At 39.5% G+C, this 19366-nt stretch overlaps 1 long non-coding RNA gene across 1 annotated transcript in view; it reads left to right on the forward strand.

Moving 5' to 3' along the window:
- LOC131274566 (uncharacterized) overlaps positions 1–17817 on the forward strand; it is a 127197-nt gene extending 109380 nt beyond the window's left edge. Inside the window, exon 3 of the long non-coding RNA XR_009181820.1 lies at positions 16958–17817. This is a non-coding gene — a long non-coding RNA (uncharacterized lncRNA). The remainder of the gene's footprint in view (positions 1–16957) is intronic.
- The last annotated feature ends 1549 nt before the right edge of the window (positions 17818–19366 follow it).

Here is a 19366-nt window from a genome sequence, read left to right on the forward strand (position 1 = left end):
CCAAAAAGGATCTAGAGTGGCATTACTAATATTGGACAAAATAGATTTTAAATGCAAAACTGTTATAAGAGATGAAGATGTTCATTATATTTCAATAAAAAGGGCAATTCACCAAGAAGAAATAACTATAATAAATATTATGCATTACACTCTGAAACAGCAGGATATACATCCTTTCAATTGCTCATAGATCCTTCTCCAGGATAGTCATATGTTGGATCAAAAGACAGGTCTCAATAAATTTAAAAATATTGAAATTGTACAAAGCATTTTTTTCTGATCATAATGTAATGAAACTGGAAATAATAATGAATGGAAAAAGGGAAAATCACAAATATGTGGAGATTAAACAACACACTCTTAAATAATCAGTTTGGTCAAAGAAGAAATTGCAAGAGAAATGAGTAAATATCTCAAGATGAATGAAAATGAAAACACAGCATATCAAAACCTATGGGATACAGTAAAGGCAGTGCTGTGAGGGAAATTTATAGCCCTCAATTATCACATTTAAAAAAGAAGAAAGAGCTAAAATCAAAGACCTAACTGCACACCTGGAAGAACTAGAAAAAGAAAGACTAATTGCAAACCAAGCCAAAGGTAAGAAATAATCAATATCAGAGCAGAAATAAATGAAATTGAGAGGAAAATAAGGGAGAGAGAATTAAAAAAAAAACAACAACCAAAAGTTATTTCTTTGAGATCCCAGCAAAATAGACAAACCCTTTGCTAGACTGATGAAGAAAAAAAGAAGATGCAAATAAAATAAAAAATGAGAGAGGGACATCACCAGTGACCCCCACAGAAATAAGATCTTAAGAGATTGCTATTAATGCCAACAAACTAGACAATGTAGATGAAATGAACAAATTCCTAGAAACACACAAACAATATATAAACAACCTATACTGACCCTAGAAGAAATTAGAAGACCTTGACAAACCAATCATGAGTAAAGAGATTGAAACAGTCATCAAAAACCTCCCAAAGATGAAAAGCCCAGGACCAGGTGGCTTCAGAGATGAATTCTACCAATTATTCAAAGATCATCTAAACCAATCTTGCTCAAGCTCTTCTAAAAAATTGAACTGGAAGGAATGCTACCAAACTCATTCTATAAAGCCAACATCACCCTAATTCCAAAACCAGGATAAAATACTACAAAAAAAAAAAAGAAAATTATGCACCAATTTCTTTAATGAATGTAGATGACAAAAATCCTCAACAAAATACTTGCAAACCAAATCCAAAAGCACATTGAAAGAATTATACACCACAATACATGGGTTTTTTCCCAGGTATGCAAGGAGGGTGGTTCAATACAAGAAAATCAGTTAGTGTAATAAACCACATTAATAAATTGAAGAAGAATCACATGATCCTCGCACTTGATGTAGAAAAGGCATTTAACAAGGTACAGCACCCTTTCTTGATAAAAACAATCCAAAAGCCAGGAATAAAAGGAAGCTTTCTCAGCGGTGGACTTGGCCCAGTGGTCAGGGCCTGTGTCTACCACATGGGAGGTCCACGGTTCAAACTCCGGGCCTCCTTGACCCATGTGGAGTTGGCACATGTGCAGCGCTGATGCATGCAAGGAGTGCCCTGCCACGCAGGGGTGTCCCCCGCATAGGGGAGCCCCACACACAAGGAGTGCACCCTGTAAGGAGAGCCGCCCAGCATGAAAGTAAGTTCAGCCTGCCCAGGAATGGCACCGCACAGGTGGAGAGCTGACACAGCAAGATGACACAACAAAAAGAGACAGATTCCTATGCCGCTGACAACAACAGAAGTGGACAAAGAAGAAGACGCAGCAAATAGACGCAAAGAACAGAGAATCGGGGTGGGGGAAGGAGAAGGGGAGAGACATAAATAAATCTTAAAAAAAAAAAAGGGAAGTGGACTTGGCCCAGTGGTTAGGGCATCCGCCTACCACATGGGAGGTCCACGGTTCAAACCCCAGGCCTCCTTGACCCGTGTGCAGCTGGCCCATGCGCGGTGCTGATGCGTGCAAGGAGTGCCGCGCCACGCAGGGGTGTCCCCTGCATAGGGGAGCCCCACACGCAAGGAGTGCACCCCGTAAGGAGCGCCACCCAGCGTGAAAGAAAGTGCAGCCTGCCCAGGAATGGCGCCGCCCACACTTCAGTGCCGCTGACGACAACAGAAGCGGACAAAGAAACAAGACGCAGCAAATAGACACAGAGAACAGACAACCGGGGTGGGAGGGGAGAGGAAATTAAATAAATAAATAAATCTTTAAAAAAAAAAACCTAAACTATTTGATAAAAAAAAAAGGAAGCTTTCTCAACATGGTAAAGTGCATATATGAAAAGCCCACAGCTAACATTGTACTCAAGACTGAAAGCTTTCCTGCTGAGAACAAGAACAAGATAAGGATGCCCACTGTCACCACTATTCAATATTGTGCTAGAATTTCTGGCTAGAGCAATTAGGCAAGAAAAAGAAAAGGCACCCAGATAGGAAAGGAAGAAGTAAAACTTTTGCTTTTTACTGATGATATGATCCTATACCTAAAAAATCCACAACAAAGATATTACTTGCTGATAATAGGATCCTGTATCTTAAAAATCCACAACAAAGCTACTAGGACTAATAGATGATTTCAGCAGAGTGGCAGGATACAGGATTAATATGCAAAACTCAGTAGCGTTTCTATACACTACTGATAAGCAATCTGAGGAGGAAATAAGAAAAAAAACATTCTAGTGGCTAAAAGAATCAAATATTTAGGAATAACTTAACCAAGGACATAAAGGACCTAGATTCAGAAAACTGCAATACATTGCTAAAAGAAACCAAAGAGCACCTACATAAATGGAAGGACATTCTGTGTTCATGGATTGGAAGACTAAATATCATTAAGATGTCAATTCTCCCCAAACTGATTTACAGACTCAAGGTAATCCCAATAAAAGTACCAATAGCCTTTTTTGCAGAAATGGGAAAAACAATTATCAAATTTATTTGGAAGGGTAAGAGGCCCCAAATAGCCAAAAAGATATTTTGAAAAATGAACAGAGTTGGAGGACTCTCATTTCTGGACTTTAAAGCATACTACTTAGCAACAGTGGTAAAAAAAACAAACAAACAAAAAAAAACACATGGTACTGGCATAAAGACAGACATATTGACCAATGGAAACAAATTGAGAACTCAGAAATAAACCATCACATCTATAGTCAATTGATGTTTTTACAAGACTCTCAAGCCCACCCAGCTGGTCCAGAACATTCTGCTCAACAAATGGTACTGGGAGAACCCATATCCATATCCCTGTTTCACAGTTGTGGCAGTTGGAGAATATTTATGATCCCAAAAAGAGAGTTTATGTTTTTAAACCAATCTTTTCCTCTAGGTGTGATACCCTTTACATGCGTTAGATTCACCTGACCTGTCTTGATTAAATTACCTGTTAAGATTAGGGCTTTGATTCAACTACTTCAGTAGGGCATGACTCAGATTGAGTCTCCACCCTCTTATGTTGATATAAACAGACAGTCACTCAAGAAGTCACACAGGCAGAGAGAGAGTTTCATAGATACTAGAGGAGAGAACTTTGTCATGTGACAGAAAGGAGAAGGCTCAAACAGCTAAAGCCCTGGAGAAAAATGAGCCATTACACCTGACAGTTTGCAGCTGAAGAGAATATAGCAGCTGAGCAGACCTGGAAAGAAATGAGCCCTATGCCAGAGACTGATATTGGAAACCTTGAGACCAGGCAGAGATCGCAGATCATCTTGCTTCAACACTTGGGGACTGACTGTGGTGAGAAAACAGCCTTGAATTGGACTCTCGGGCCTTGTAACTGTAAACTTTGACCCCAAATAAATACCCCATAAAAGCAAACAGATTCTGGTGCTTTGTATCAGTGCCCCTTTGGCTAATACACACCTCATACAAAAATTAACTCAAAATGAATCAAGGACCTAAATATAAAAGCCAGAACCATAAAACTCCTAGAAGAAAATGTAGGGAAACATCTTCAAGATCCTGTGGTTGACCGTAGTTTCTTAAACCTTACACCCAAAGCATGAATAATGGAAAAAAAAAAAAAAAAAAGATAAATGGGACCTCAATTTTAAATACTTTTGATCTTCAAAAGACTTTGTCAAGAAATTTAAAAGGCAGTCTTCTCAAATGGAAGAAACCACATATTTGATAAGGGTTTGATATCCATGTTATATGGAGAGATCCTACAACTCAGTGATAAAAGACAGACAACCCAATTTTAAAATGGGCAAAAGTCTTTTTTTTTTTTTAAAGATAATTAGATACACAAAATGTTAAGTTAAAAAACATAAGAGGTTCCTGTATTCCCCACTCCCTCACCCCACTCCCACTCCTTCCACATCAATATCCCCTTTCATCAGTAAGGCGCATTCATTGCATTTGGTGAATACACCCTGGAGCAGTGCCACACCACATGGACCATAGTTTACATTGTAGTTCACACTCTCCCCCAGTCCATCCAGTGGGTTATGGAAGGATGTACAATGTCCTGCATCCATCCCTGCAATATCATTCAGGACAACTCCAAATCCCGAAAATGCCCTATATCACACCTCTTTTTCCCTCTCCCTGCCCTCTGCAAATCCTGTGGCCACCATCTCCACATCTATGATACAATCACTTCCATTGTTGGAGTCACAACAGTTCTATAATAGAATACCAGCAAGTCTGCTCCAGTTCATATTATATTCCTCCATCCTGTGAACCCTGGATAGACATTTTTCCAAACAGAAAATACAAATGGCCAAAAAGCACATGAAAATAAATGTTTAACACCACCCACTATTAGGGAAATTCAGATCAAAAAAACTACAGTGAGATATCATTTCACACCTACTAGAATGACCATTTTTTAAAAAACAAAACTACAAGTGCTGGAAAGGATGTGGAGAAATAGGAATACTCCTTCACTGTTGGTGGAAATATAGAATGGTGCAGCCTCTGTGGAAGACTGGTGGTACCTCAAGAAGCTGAATATAGAACTGCTGTATGATCTGACAATCCCATTACTAGGAATATATTCAGAAGAACTGAAAGCAAGACTGAACCGATGTTTGCACACTGATGTTCACAATAGCTAAACTATGGAACCAGCCCAAGTGTCCATCAATGTATGAATAGCTTTTAAAAAATGCTATGCATACAATGGAATACTATTCGGCTTTAAGAAGAAAAGGAATCAAGATGCATATGACCAATATTAACATGTTGATATTATGTTAAGCCAGACACAAAAGGACAAAATTGTATGGTCTCACTAATATGAACTAAATATGATAAGTAAGCTCACAGAAGTAGGCTGTAGAGAATAACTTACTAGGAAATAGAATGTAGTTTGAGAATGATGCTACTTACTATATGTAGAATTTTTAATAAGGCTTATTGGAAACGTGTGGAAATGAGGGATTATTACAAAGTGCCAGGTAGCAATGCATTTGGAAAAAGACTTTGACGAAAAGGGGGAAATTCTAAATACCAAAGAGTTTTTAGGGCTAAGATATTTCAGAATGAGTCAGGAGGTTATTCCAGAGGTTATGCTTATGCACGTTTCAGGAGGATCTCACTGACTGACTCAGAAAACAATGCCTCAACAATGCCTCAGATGACTCTGAGGGCTCTGGAGACATCTCAACACTATAGGCAGGGCAGACAACTCCAGGAAATCGGCACTCTGTAGGTGAGCCTTACTTTGGAATATATTTTAACCTGTTTCCCAATGTAACAGAGTTAGGCTCTTTTATAGATTCCCTACACATCGTTCTTCTGACCCTTTTATTTGAACCTATAATTAGCACTACACCTGTTAAATATATGCCCCAGAAACTTAACTCTTCAGTCTGTTCATATGCTGGTTGAGCCCTGCATTTCAGCAGAGTTGCAGCCAACACCTACTCTCTAGTTCATCTGACTCACCCAGGACAACAAAGAAATGTTGAGGATGGACAATGTCCATCCCAAAAGACAGTGTGTGTCTACAGCTGCAGGCAAGACAGTCCCATCCATCTGCCCCATGGGATCTAAGCGCCCTCTCCACTGGAAACAGAGTGGACATCATCATCCTCAAATCCTCAAGATTGAGGAATGAACAAACATCAGGGGAGAATGCAACTATGGGCCAAAGTAGACTTCTTCTTATTCTAGTAATGGAGGAATTTGTAACATTGATATAAAGATGGTGGTCACCAGAGGTTCTGAGGGAAGAGGGAGGGAAGAGGGAGGTATAACATGGGGCATCTTGGGGACATTGGAATTGTTCTGCATGGTACTGTAAGAACTGATACAGGCCATTGTGCATTTTGTCAAAACCTATAGAACTATACAGTACAAAGTGTAAACCATAGTGTAAACTATAGACCATGATTAGTAACAATGTTTCAATATTTGTTCAATTGTAACAAATGTACCACACTAATGAAAGATGTTATTAATAGAGAGAAAAGAGAGAGGGGAAAGAAGGTATATGGGAATCCCCTATATTTTCATTGTAACTTTTCTGTAATCTAAAACTTCTTTAAAAATAAAGTAAAAGAATGTTCTTTCATAAAGTGTTAAGAATATGGTCATACACTGGAAAACTACAACTAATATAACTTACAGACGATAGTTAACTGTAATATTGTAATATTTTTGCAATGGCAAAGAAGATATATCAATACTAAGGGACAGCAATGTGGGGAAAGAGGGTATAGGATATTTTCTTCTGGAGTAATAAAAATGTTTTAAAATTGACTAGGGTGATGACAGCACAACCCTATGATGACAATAAGAGCCACTGAGTGTACACTTTGAATGAATTTTACAAAGCATAGGGCTGTATAACACAGGGAGTCCTGTGGTAGAAGATGGACTGTGGTTAACAGGACAAATATGAGAACGTTCCCTCCTGAACCATAACAATGCATAATACTAATACATGGTGCTAATAATAGAGTGGTTTGGGGTAAAAATACACCAAATGTCAGATACAGGCTATCATTTGTAGTAAAATTTTGATGATGCTCTTTCATAGTTTGTAACAAATGTTTCACAACAATGCAAGGTGGTGGTGGTGGGGTGATGTATGGGAGCCCTATAGGGTGATATGCATGTTTTCTTTGTAAGTTCACAGCTTTTACTATACACTTACTATTTATGTTCCTGTATGAATTATATACTTAAAGTTTTACTTTAAAAAAAAGAATTAGCACTTTAAAGATCTCTGTGCGCCACAGCTCCATTTCTAGAATTCTGTTCTAAAGAAATGACCTTAGTAGCAGTGTATTACAGCATTGTTGCATTGATAAAATTTAGAAAGCCACGTTCAAGTAAATCAATTGAGGGTTGGTTTAATGAATAATGGTATGTTTATATTATGGCATAAGAAGAAACTGTCTAAAAATTAAAATGAAATATGTATACTGACATGGGAAGATGCCTATAATTTTAACAGGGGAAAATGCAAGTGTCAGAACAATATGTTTAATATGTTCCTGTCTATGTTCTAAACTAAAAATCAGACAAGGAACATTGTGTGTGTCTGGGCACATGTGAATATGCTTTTTTTATTTAATCTAAAGATTTACTCCCAAATGTTAACAGTTATCTATTAAAGAGAGGTGTGGAATTTGAAGGGAGGAATAAGTAGGAAGTTTTCTTTTTTTACTTTATTCTCATCGGGATTATTTGAATTTTTCTTATTACAATGAGCATATAATAATTCTACAATATACACAAAAACGTCAATGCATGAAAGCTGCTGTCAGAGGAGACTTTGATAATTGCTGAGCATTTGCAAACAACCTCACAGGCAGACACAGCTGAGCCCTAAAGGGGTCACCAATCCACCACAAGAGGTTGAACTCACATCTCTCATACCAAAAACTCTCCATCTTGGTCTCAAAGCAAGGAAGTTGCTTCTACCACCTCCCTCAATAACTCATTCCAGGGCTTAATCACCTTGCCTTGCAGGAAGTTCTTCCTCCCATCACAGCTAAGTCCTTCCTGCTGCCCTGTCCTAACCAATGGGTCCCCTTTCCCTCCCCAACTCTTGGGCCAAGAGTGAAGAGCAGGAGAGGGGCTGCATCAGTTTTCTGCCCTATACCTGGCAATAACCTCTGGGGCCTTGGCATGGATGTGATCCTAGCTCCCTATTACAGCTCGAAGTTGCCGAGGAGCCTCTCAGCAGTGAAACTCCAGCCCCAGGGCTCCCCAAGGACCCCCGGTCTGCCCATCCCCACACTCTGTGTAAACTCTTGCCTCCCTGGCCTCTTTCCTGTCATATTTCATGCATCCCGATGGTCACTCAGGCCAAGATTTACGGAATTCATATCCTTTTGAGCTGGAGAAAAATGGAAAGCCCAAGATTTACTCTCCACCCCCTCCACCCCACCAGGAACAGCTGGGATGAGATAGACCCAGGAGCTCTGAGTGGGGTGTGAAGGTGAGCTGGGGAAGCAAGCATTTGTTTGGTAACGGCCTCATCAGAGTGGAACATGTAGACTCTGCCCTCCCCAACCGCAAGGACATTTATTCCGGAGACTTCCCTCTTATCACTGGTTCCAGTAGAGTGTGAGGTACAGGAATAGGAGCTGCAAATGATGAAAGACAGTAAGATTGAGACTGCATCCCCCATAAACTTGGGCTTGCCAGCAAGGGTAAACAAGTACATCAGTAACTCCAACCCAAAGCAAAGGTGTTCAGTCTTCTCTGACATAGAGATGGAAAGCATACATTTTGCAATCAGCAGGCCTATAAAAGAGTCCAAGACAGAAGAGCTATTTAGGCAAGTTGTTGTAAACTTGCTGAGCCTTTGTAGTGTAGTCTGTAAAGTGGCGTTGATAACAGCACTTTTTTCATAGGGACTTTGTGCATTTTTAAGGAAATAGAGCCTGTAAAAGACTCTGGAGACAGACAGTCCAGGTTTTAATTCACAACTCTGCTACTCACCAGCTGTGTGACCTTAGATAAGTTACTTAACTTCTCTGTGCTTCAGCATCTGGAAAATGTGAATAACAGCAATAGTACCAACTTCATGGGGCTAACATGAGTTAATACATGTGAGGCGCTTAGAACAGTGTCTGGCACATGGTAAATATGTGGGTTTGCAAGTAATAGTAGTGCAAATGTGAGTGGAAGATAAATCTGGAAGTGTGATGTGTCAGATCATTCCAAAACATCAAACATTGGGGATCAGCATCAGCATGGAATAGAGGGTTAAAAGTGCAAGCACATCTAGTGGTGTGGTGGTGTATAAATGTATATATATTCATTGTGACTTATTAATATGCATACATTTAACTATATTATATTATGCCTCCATACAAAATTAAAAACATTTTTTTTTAAATAAGAAGACTACAGGCTCTGCAGTCAGATTGCCTACCACTACTAAACTCGCTCCCACAAGCAAGCCAAATAACCTTTGTGCTTCTCTTTCCCTGTATGTAAATTGGAGATAACATTGGCACCTACCTCATAGGGTTAGTGAGGGATAAATGAGATGATGCCGATAAAGCCCTTTAAATGGTGCCTGACAAATGCTAAACCCGCAACATTGTGATTTTAGTGGCAAATCAGTGGTTTGGAGCCCGAGTCTTAGCTTTACAGCTCAGCTCTGTCTCTTCCTAGCATTGTGGGCTTGGGACAGTCACTCTTCCTCTCTTAGTTTCATATTCCTGCTTTCTCATGTGCAGTAATGTCTAACTTGCAAGGTAGTTGTAAGGGTTAGGGAAAATATGTGTAAAACAGCATCAATAGGTAATTTGTCATCAACATCAGTGTCATCATTATCGTCAGCCAGAGCATCTCTCTCATCACCATCATTATGACAGGAGGGATTTATGCCAGGTTCAAGATACAAATACACGTCAGCAAGATGAGACCAGGTGTCGCTGTGGATGACTGAAGGGGCAAAACTAGAGCTGAAGGGGGATTGACGGACCCACCCCAAGCTGCATCCTTATTCTACACAATTCCACTGCCACTTCTTTGTGCTTCACTCAGAAATGACCCCAAGAAGGCAAAACCTGAAGAGGGACAAGTGATCTGAATAGCCCTAGACATAGGACAGGATGGGCCTCATCTCCTTTCCATTCTACAGGGATCTACAGGACCCGTTTACCCACTCAGCAGTGGAGCTGCCTGCTCTACTTCCAGAAGAATTCAAGAGGCTCAGGTGTCTCTGCTCAGGGATGCCCTCACCCACACCTCCTGGATTAGAGAACCAACTCAGGTCTTCAGTGAAGCCCAAGGAGATTAGGTCTGTAAGTCACTCTGAGACTATAACAGTTGATATTAGAATCCAGCATTAAGAACAGTGTCTGGTACAAATTTGGTGCCCAGTAAATAGTTGTTGAATGAATAAGTGATTTCATTTCATATCACGTCATACTAGGCAACTTATGCACATGATCTTAGGTAAGACACACAACCATCCTGTGAGTGGCTTACTAGTGCTATCCCATTTTATAGATAGAAACATCTTCTCAGAGAAGAGAAGCCAGGGGCCCACAGTCACATGGCTAGAAAGTGGCAGAGTCAACCTTCAACCTAGGATGAGGTGATTCCCAAGCTGGCGCCCTTCCAAGTTGCTTCACTGCCTGTCTGGGGACTTCTACTCTGTAAGTTCATGTGCTATCCACCTGCCATCCCCACCCCCACCAACCCAGTACTTACCCAGGGTCTTGAACCTGGCCAGACATACAGAGAACTTTCAATAACTGCCTATTGAATGAATGAACAAATGTCACAGACCATCTGCTAAAGTCTCCCTGGGAAAATACATCTTTTTCAACTTTCTAACGAATTGAAGCGTCTTTCCTTTCCAGCTCCCTTGGGCCTCTTAAAGCTTCAGGAGGATGCAGCAGCCCTCAGGCATAGGCACTGTCCCAGAGCCAACAATAAATGAGAGTTTAACATCCATAAGTTATAAAACGCCCTGAGTGTTTTTCCTCTTTGGCTCCAAGCGCCAGGATCCACGATGTTTTCTCCACGTGACCCCAGTGCAAAGTTACTTCATGGTTGTGACTCTCCATTTTTGCACCTGGAGAGGAGCAGGGGTGACTCCTGCCCTCTGTCCCTCCTGAGGTTAGAGAAGTCCAAAATGAGAAAATTGGTTCAGATCCCAGCTCTGTCCTTTACCAGCCTTGAGGCCTTGGGTGAAAGAACCCTCCAGAGCCTTGGTTTCTGCATCGCCACAAGGGGAATGTTAATAGGATAATGTTAATAATACTTTTGTATAGGACTTTGTGAGACATTTAGGATGTTGTCCAGAATATACTATGTGTTAAAGAAATGGAAACTACCCTCACACTTTTTGTTTCATTCTGGGAGGCCACAGATTTAAAAACTATTTTTGTTTTATTCAGGGAAAAAAATAGGAGACATGACTCTCTTAAGTGTGCTTCCTGGTTTCAGAAACAACAGAATATGAAAACATATTCTTTGGCATTAGGGCATTGTGATGATGATGGTAAACGTAAATGCACTTTGTAAACTGTAAAACGGGGGTGGGGAGCATGGGAACCAACTAAAATGGGAAGGTGGGCCTCTCATGCCCTTTGATAGGTCATGAAACAAAGACTCAAAAAAGTCAACTATTCACCTGAGGTCACACAACAAATGGCTCTCTGCTCCAGTCTTTATTTTTTGTTTCATTTCATTTTGCTTTGCTTTCTTCACTTGATTTTATTTTATTTTACTTTATTTTTAATGCCTCTACAGTAGGAACTTAGTTAAATTCCCTACTCTAGAGGAAGTGATAGCATACTCCCTATTACCTGGGCCAGGATTGATGGATTGCTCCATTTTTTTTGTGGGTATGCCAACACTAAACAACTAGAAGTGGCTCCCTGGAGAACTCTGTTGAAAGAGATTCTGAATTCATGCCTGAGGTTAACGGAAAGGGTATTATCAGCTGGTGATGTCTGTCATGGGTGCTGAATGGGGGCATGGCATCAAGCACACCATGCATTTGCTGTGTCTAAAGCAGACATCTGAGTTTGAAAATCTTTGAGGATCACCTGGGCCAAACCCTTCAGAGGGCAAACTCCTTGAGGAAATCTGGAGAGCAGCATCCAGAACCAGTCCAGCATGCTTTCTGCTTTCCTGTAATAAGACTTACACAAGGGATGACCAACTACAAGCACTGGTCCATTTAGAGCAAGAAGCCCTATGCTAAGCCTTCCTTGGAGAGCCCATTTGGGCGCCTGCTTGCCAACCTTTGACCCGCGGTGGCCACAGGGAGATTCCCTCAGGCACCCTGGAAGCATTTCAAGACAGAAGCTTCCAAAGGGCATCTCTATTCCCTCCTTCAAGGTTTATCTGTGTTTACTCTATTCACAAAGTGGCTTCCTGTTTCTAAGAGGAGTGAGTTTTTTTAAGGGGTTATAAATGCAAGTCAAAAGGCTTTTTGGACATCAAATGAGTCATAAAAAAAGGTTTCGACGATTTTAGCATAAATGAATAAAAAACATATAGTGCATGCATCCTACTCTACTTTTGCACCAAAATACTTTGGCAAGAAAGAAAAAAGAAGTAGCAAGTGGTTTAGATTCTATTCTCACTCGGATCTGGGACGTGAGTTTCCAAAGTCCAAAAATGTAACTTTTATTGTAGACCAGGGCATACTTGAATAAAGAGAAGGTGAGTTGCTTCTTATTGACCCAGCTAGGGAATAAGGAAAAATATCTCCGTAGACATTTTTAAAAGCCTGTTAAAACAGACTTGCTGCCCTCAGTTACATCATAGGTTCTAATTCATTCTTCTAAGGCAAAGTTGCTCAACCTCAGCAGTATTGATATTAGTGGCCAGATAATTATTTGGGGGAGGGGGGTGTCCTATGCATTGTAGGAGGCTGAACAGCATTCCCGGCCTTTATAAACTCGATGCCAGTTGCACCCTCCCCACAGCTGTAACAACAAAAATGTCTCTAGATGTTTTTAAATAGCTGCTGGAGGGAAAAACCACACCCTCCCCCCAGCCTGAAAATCACTGTTCTAGGCTTGCAATTCATTTATCTAGAATATTCGAGAGTCAATAATGTTGGGGTGGAGGTAGGAATAGATGAATAGATGACCTTCAGGGAAAGAAAACAAAATTAAATCTAAAAATATTAAAACAAAATAATTTAGTTTCTGCATTTATAGGAAAGACATATGCAAATTATTATTTGCAGTATTATATCCTCTTCTTTAGACTAATAGTGAACAGTCACTTAGCCAACCCACATAATGTGTGAAATACAACCAACAACCTGAAGTGGGCTACAACTACCTTCATGCAATCAAAAGAATGGTCATAAAGTCCATGCACTGAACAACAGAGTATTTAGAGGCAGGCTTTACTGCTATAGAAGGTGCCTGTATCAGAACAAAGGTAGGGAACCCCAAAAGTCACTCATGAGGACACTCAAAGCTTAGCCCTATCGGGCCATTTTACTGTGTTCACTTACATACCTGGGCTTGTGGACATCCTTAAATTCATTTCAGCACCACTCAGTAATTGGGGTAAGATTGAACATCGGCAGTGGCAGAGTAGGCAGTTCCAAGAGCCCATCTCTCCACAAAGACTTTGAAAAATCAAGCAAAAACTGTCATAATCAGCAATCAAGAAAATGCAGAATCTAAAGAAAAGCAACTTAAAAATGGTAAGAAAGTGGTTTTATTCACCTCTGCCCTGCCCCTACCTGGCTTGGTTGTGGTCAAGAACTCATCAGTGCTTGTAGGTGGCAGCTCACATTCCCAGAATGGGACCCTGCTTCCTGGTTCCAGAGGGAGTAGGACAGACCTTAGCCACAACGTATTGTGTTTCTTTCTTCTAACTTGTCTGGGGTCAGGGCTACTTCCATGAACAGTCTTTTAAAAAAGGAAATTAAGAAAGCATTTCCATTTACAATAATGCCCACAAGAATTAAGTATCTCAGAATAAATTTAACCAAGGAGGTAAAAGACTCGTATACTGAAAACTATAAAACACTGCTGAAAGAATTGCTGAACTCAATTAAATAAATGGAAATACATCCTGTTTTCATGGATTAGGAGACTTAATATTGTTAATATGCAGTACTACCCAAAGCAATTTTCATGACTTTCAATTTAGCAGTAGATTCCTAGAAATGACACCAAAAGCTTGAGGAACAACAAAAATTAGACAACCAAAATCTAAAACTTCTGTGAATCAAAGGACATTATCAAAAAAGGGAAAAGATAATCTACATACTGGGAGAAAATATTTTCAAATCATATAGTTGTTAAGGGTCTAGTATCCAGAGTGTATAAAGCAATCTTACAATTCAACAACAAAAGATAAAACAATCCCAGTGTTTTAAATAGGCAAAGGGCTTGAATAGACATTTCTTCAAAGAGATATACCAATGGTCAACAAACGTGAAAAGATGCTCAACTTCATTAGTCAAGTAAACGCAAATCAAAACCACAAGGAGATACCCACCAGAATGGCTATAATTTCAAAAAATCAGAAAATAACAAGTGTTAATGAAGATGTGGAGAAATTGAAACCTTCATACATCACTGGTGGAATGTAAAATGGTTCATTTTCTTTGGAAAACAGTTATTCAGAATTTTAAACAAAGAGTTACCAAATGATCCAACAATTCCATTCCTAGCTATATACCCCAAAGAATTACAGATACTCAAACAAATACAAGTACATGAATGTTCAAGCAGCATTATTCATTACTTCCAAAAGGACAACAACAGCCCAAATGGCCACTTACAGATGAATGGATAAACAAAATGTGGTATATAGAATCTACCACATGGAATGTAACTCAGCCATAAAAAGGAATGAAACCCTGATACATATCACTATGCAGATAACCCTTGAAAACATTATAGACAGAGACAAAAGTTTACCTACTGAAAGTTCCATTTATATGAAATACACAGGATAGGTAAATAAATAGAGACAAAGCATTTTGGGATAGGGATTGGGAAATGGAGTGACTGCCTAATGAGTATGTGGTTTTCTTTCAGGTGATGAAGTATTTTGGAACTAGAGAGTGGTAATGATTGTACAACATAGTGAATGTACTAAATGCCCCTAAATTATATACTTTAAAATGGTCAATTTTATGTTATGTGAATTTTAGCCCAATAATATGTGTGTGTATGTGTGTGTTTTGGGGAAAAAAGGGGAAACACTGTCTTGTTCCACATCTTTTTATAAAGACAGGAAATACTAAAATTTGTGAGAATGTTTTCCGGATTGAAGGCTTAAATTTGGAAGAAGTATTATCTTGGTTGCTGAAGGATATAAACTAATTATTTGGGAGGTTCACCCCTGAAGAATCAGTAAGAAACCAGGTCTTTTGGTAAACACAGGTTTTCTGTTTTCAGCACCTACTTGTTTTTTAATCACAATAAAAATATAAAGAAGCGCAGCCACCTTTTATTGGATGCTATCATGTGCCAGACACTGAGATAGACGCACTGCATATACAATATCACTGAGTCCTCTCCACAAAATTAAACATATGCCCATTTGACTGATGAAGCAAGTGATCTCAGAGAGGCAATTTCAAACTAAGTTTCAATCTGTATATTCTGAGGAGAAAAATTACCTTTAAGTTTTGCACAAGGGGATAATGAGTTTCTGCCAAGAAATCAATGATAACCCAAGCAGTTATGAAGCAACGCAGTTACTCAGTGGGCTTTTCAATCCGACAGATCTGAGTTTGGGTCCTGGATTTGCCACCTACTAAATGAAAAGGTTACTTAATCTTTCCCAGCTTTGGCTTCCTCTTTTGTAAAATGGGGAGAGCAAGGGAAGCCAAAATGCAGTATGGGGCAGTGGTAGACCTCTGTAGCCAGATTGCCTGAGTTCAGACCTCGGTCAGGCCAGTTACTGGCTGTGTGATTTACTTCTCGTTTGCTTAGACTCTCTCATGCCTCAGTTTCTTCAACTATAAAATATAGATGATGTGTACTTTATAGACCTGTTATGAATAATGACTGAGTTAATATATACAAACCTCTCAGAAGAGAACCTTGTATATAAGAATACTTGACTCATCTAATAGAACTGAATTTTTACATTATTTTGTATATACCAAGAACTGCCATAGGTAGTTGAAGAATAAGAAAACATACATATAATTATTCCTGGTAATACCTACCCAAGAGTCTTGGTAGGCATATTGAAGGAGAAAATGTATATAAAGTGTTTAGCGCAGTGGTGTGACTCATAGTAAATTTTCAATAGGATAGTTATAATCATTTATTTAATCAGTTATTCAAAATGTATTTGGCACTTATTACATGCCAGGTATTGAGGTAGATGCTGGGTTTATGGAGATGAATAAGATACTCTCCTTGTTCAATGACACAAAACATGGCCTGCTTTCAGTCTGTGGAACACCTTGACCAGTAGGCATTGTAATCAGAAGTTCAACCTGCACCAGCTTGTCTGATGTTATTGGTTATTGTTGCCTTGGAGCTACTCAGTCCAGTATAGTAACTCCTAGCCACTAGTGGCTATTTAAATAAGTTAATTAAACTGAACAAAAATAAAATATTAGTGCCTCAGAAGCACTAGTCATATTTCAAGTGCAAAGTAGTCACGTGTGGCTAGTGGCTGGCATATTGGACAGTGCAGATATTCAATATTTCCATCATTGTAGAAAGTTCTATAGGACACCACTGCCCTAGATACAGTATTATGCCCCCAAATTCTTGACACTAGAATGACAAGATTTGAGGTCTTTTCTTCTGATTACCTTCCGATGTCTTAACAAACAATACGTGTGTGCATGTAGGTGTGTGTGCATAATATTTCTAAAAGAGGTGGGCTAAGACCCTGAGATTATCCATGGCAGTTCTGAACAGGCCTGGCACAAATACTCCTGGCCCTGAGTTGATTTATCTTGATGTTTGGTTGAATTCCTCACATTTTGGGTCTCTTTGGTAACCTTTTCACCCCGTTCTTTTTTAAGGTGGCTGGCTGGCTGGCTGTTATAATTCATCATGAACGCATCTCATTGCAAGCCTGGCTCCACTGACAGAAGGAACAGCCGGTCTCCAAGAGGTCAAAGGCATTTTTCTCCCTTCGTCTTTCTCAGTTTCCAGCATAGATTTGTCACTCTGAGAAAGCATGAACTCTAGATTTGATGTACTTTAATTGATTTCACCCTCGACAAGTCAGACTGTCCATCAACTCTCTCCTTGGGCTTCTCTGAACATTGCTTAAGGCTGAAGTTTTCATCTGTCCCTGTACCCAAGCTGTCACCAAGAAATTCACTCCCCTCACCCACCCTCAGGAGCCATCTCATTTTCATTCCTATAAACTCTCCCGAGGGAAGAGGAAGAGATGTGGGATAAAACAGGGGAGAGATGATAGGTGAAAGGAGAATAGATGCAAAATCCCCATCAAGTCACATCTCTTTTGGTGAATTTGTCTAACTGCTTTGTCCAACTGCCTATTAGGGTGAGATCAGGGAGAAAAATGGGTGGGTGAAAAATGCTTTGATTAATTGGGTAGACAGAAGGATACACAAATGAATGCATAAATAAATGAAAGAATGCTGGGCACAATCACTAATAATTTGCCTCACCCAATTGAACTTCATTTTTTATATATTATCTTTTATAGGCCAGGAATTGTGAAAGGTGCTTGAAGGATGAGAAAACATACATAGTCCCTGTTATCAAGGAGCTCACACTGAAAAAAAAAAAAGACATAACAATAAATCACAAATAGTTCATATTGGAGTTATATACAATGTTGGAAGGAAAGGAAGGGTCAATTTCATATACACCTCATGGAAACCCAATAAACAATCAATTAAATGAATAAGATGGTGAATATCAATGTATGGTCTAGGAACAGAAACCCAAAGAGCCTATTCAGGGCTGTGCCTGATCAAATGATAAAGCAGAACATGTGGGTGCCCCCCTGAGTTCCCTCTGTTTCCCCCAATCTATGAGAACAGCATGGGTTCGTGTTGACCTACCCCTCCTTTCACAAAGGCATATGTCTGATGAACACTAAGGGTGAGGAATTAAATACAGTACTTCTCCCAAGAATTTGTGTATTCTGAATGAGATCTACGTGAGAATTCCTCCTGGTAGTAGATGTAGAGCATCAATGAAAGATCTATTTGGGAGACAAGGGTCATATATTCAGTACCCTTCAGTTTGATCTTTGAGAAACTAAAATATTCATTTATCTGGAAACAGCTGATGACTTGTTAGACGGTGTCTGGTGGTGAGATTGATAAACTAAGTCAACATCAGTGATTCCCTGATTAGAAGTAAAACAGTTCAGTGCCCCTCCAGATAGACCAGTTTGCTTCCTAACCAACAAAACCTAGTGTGTAATTGTTGGTTTGGGTTCATGATGGAAAGAATCCCCACCATCTAACTCCTGAAGCTTAGAGAAGACATTTGTAAAACCTAGGTGCTGTCCATGGTTCTAGATGAGTTCAAGTTTGTTGTGGATTTCTAGTATGCAGAGTGCAAAGGACTCCAAGGATGACAGCAATACCTTGTACAAAGTCCTTCTAAAGGAATAAGTTTAGATTGGCTACCAAAAGTGCCATAAGGGACAATGACTTTAGGTGTGAAGAGAAATATAATATTTAAGAGCCAGACTTTATTTGATCTTAGGTTCAAGTCCCACCTCAATCACTTCTCCGAGCCTTAATTTTCTGTCAAATCCTACTTCATATAGTTATTGAAACAACTGGAATAATGAGAGGAAGCAGAAAATAGTGGATAAGACTATGGACTTTGGCAACCGTCTACATGGTTTAATGCTCTGACTGCCTCATGTGACCTTAGGAAATTAACCTTATGCTTCTGTGTGTCACTTTCCTCAGTAATAAAATGGGGATGTGATACTAATAGTGCCTACCTCATAGAGTTGTCAGGTGAGAATGAAATGTTAGCTCATTTAAAGCCTTAGAACAATGCTTAGCATATAGTAAGCACTTATTAGAAGTCACTGTTTGCTATTATTAGGTCATTTCCACATCATGGATTATCATGTGTCTGGACCTTTGCTAAAAATATCTGGTTTTATCAACAGCATTTATTCCTTCAGTTATTCCTTCCTTCATTTGCTCAATTTAACAAATACTTACTAAAGATCTTCTCCCTTTCTTAACCTCCCCAAACATCTATGATAGAGTCAAACCTTTGTATGGTAAGACCCCTTGACAAATATTTACTGGGTAAAAGATAGGCCTGTGTCAACTTTAAGGACAAATTGATTTGAGTAGAATTGAGTTGTGTTGAGTTGAATTTGCTAAACATATTGGTATAAGCTACCTTTGGTTCCACTGATGCTTTAGTTCTATTTTTGTTTTATCTATGCTTGAATTATTCTTATGGACCCTAAAGCA

Source organism: Dasypus novemcinctus, chromosome 19 (genome assembly GCF_030445035.2).
Source record: "Dasypus novemcinctus isolate mDasNov1 chromosome 19, mDasNov1.1.hap2, whole genome shotgun sequence".
NCBI lineage: Eukaryota > Metazoa > Chordata > Mammalia > Cingulata > Dasypodidae > Dasypus > Dasypus novemcinctus.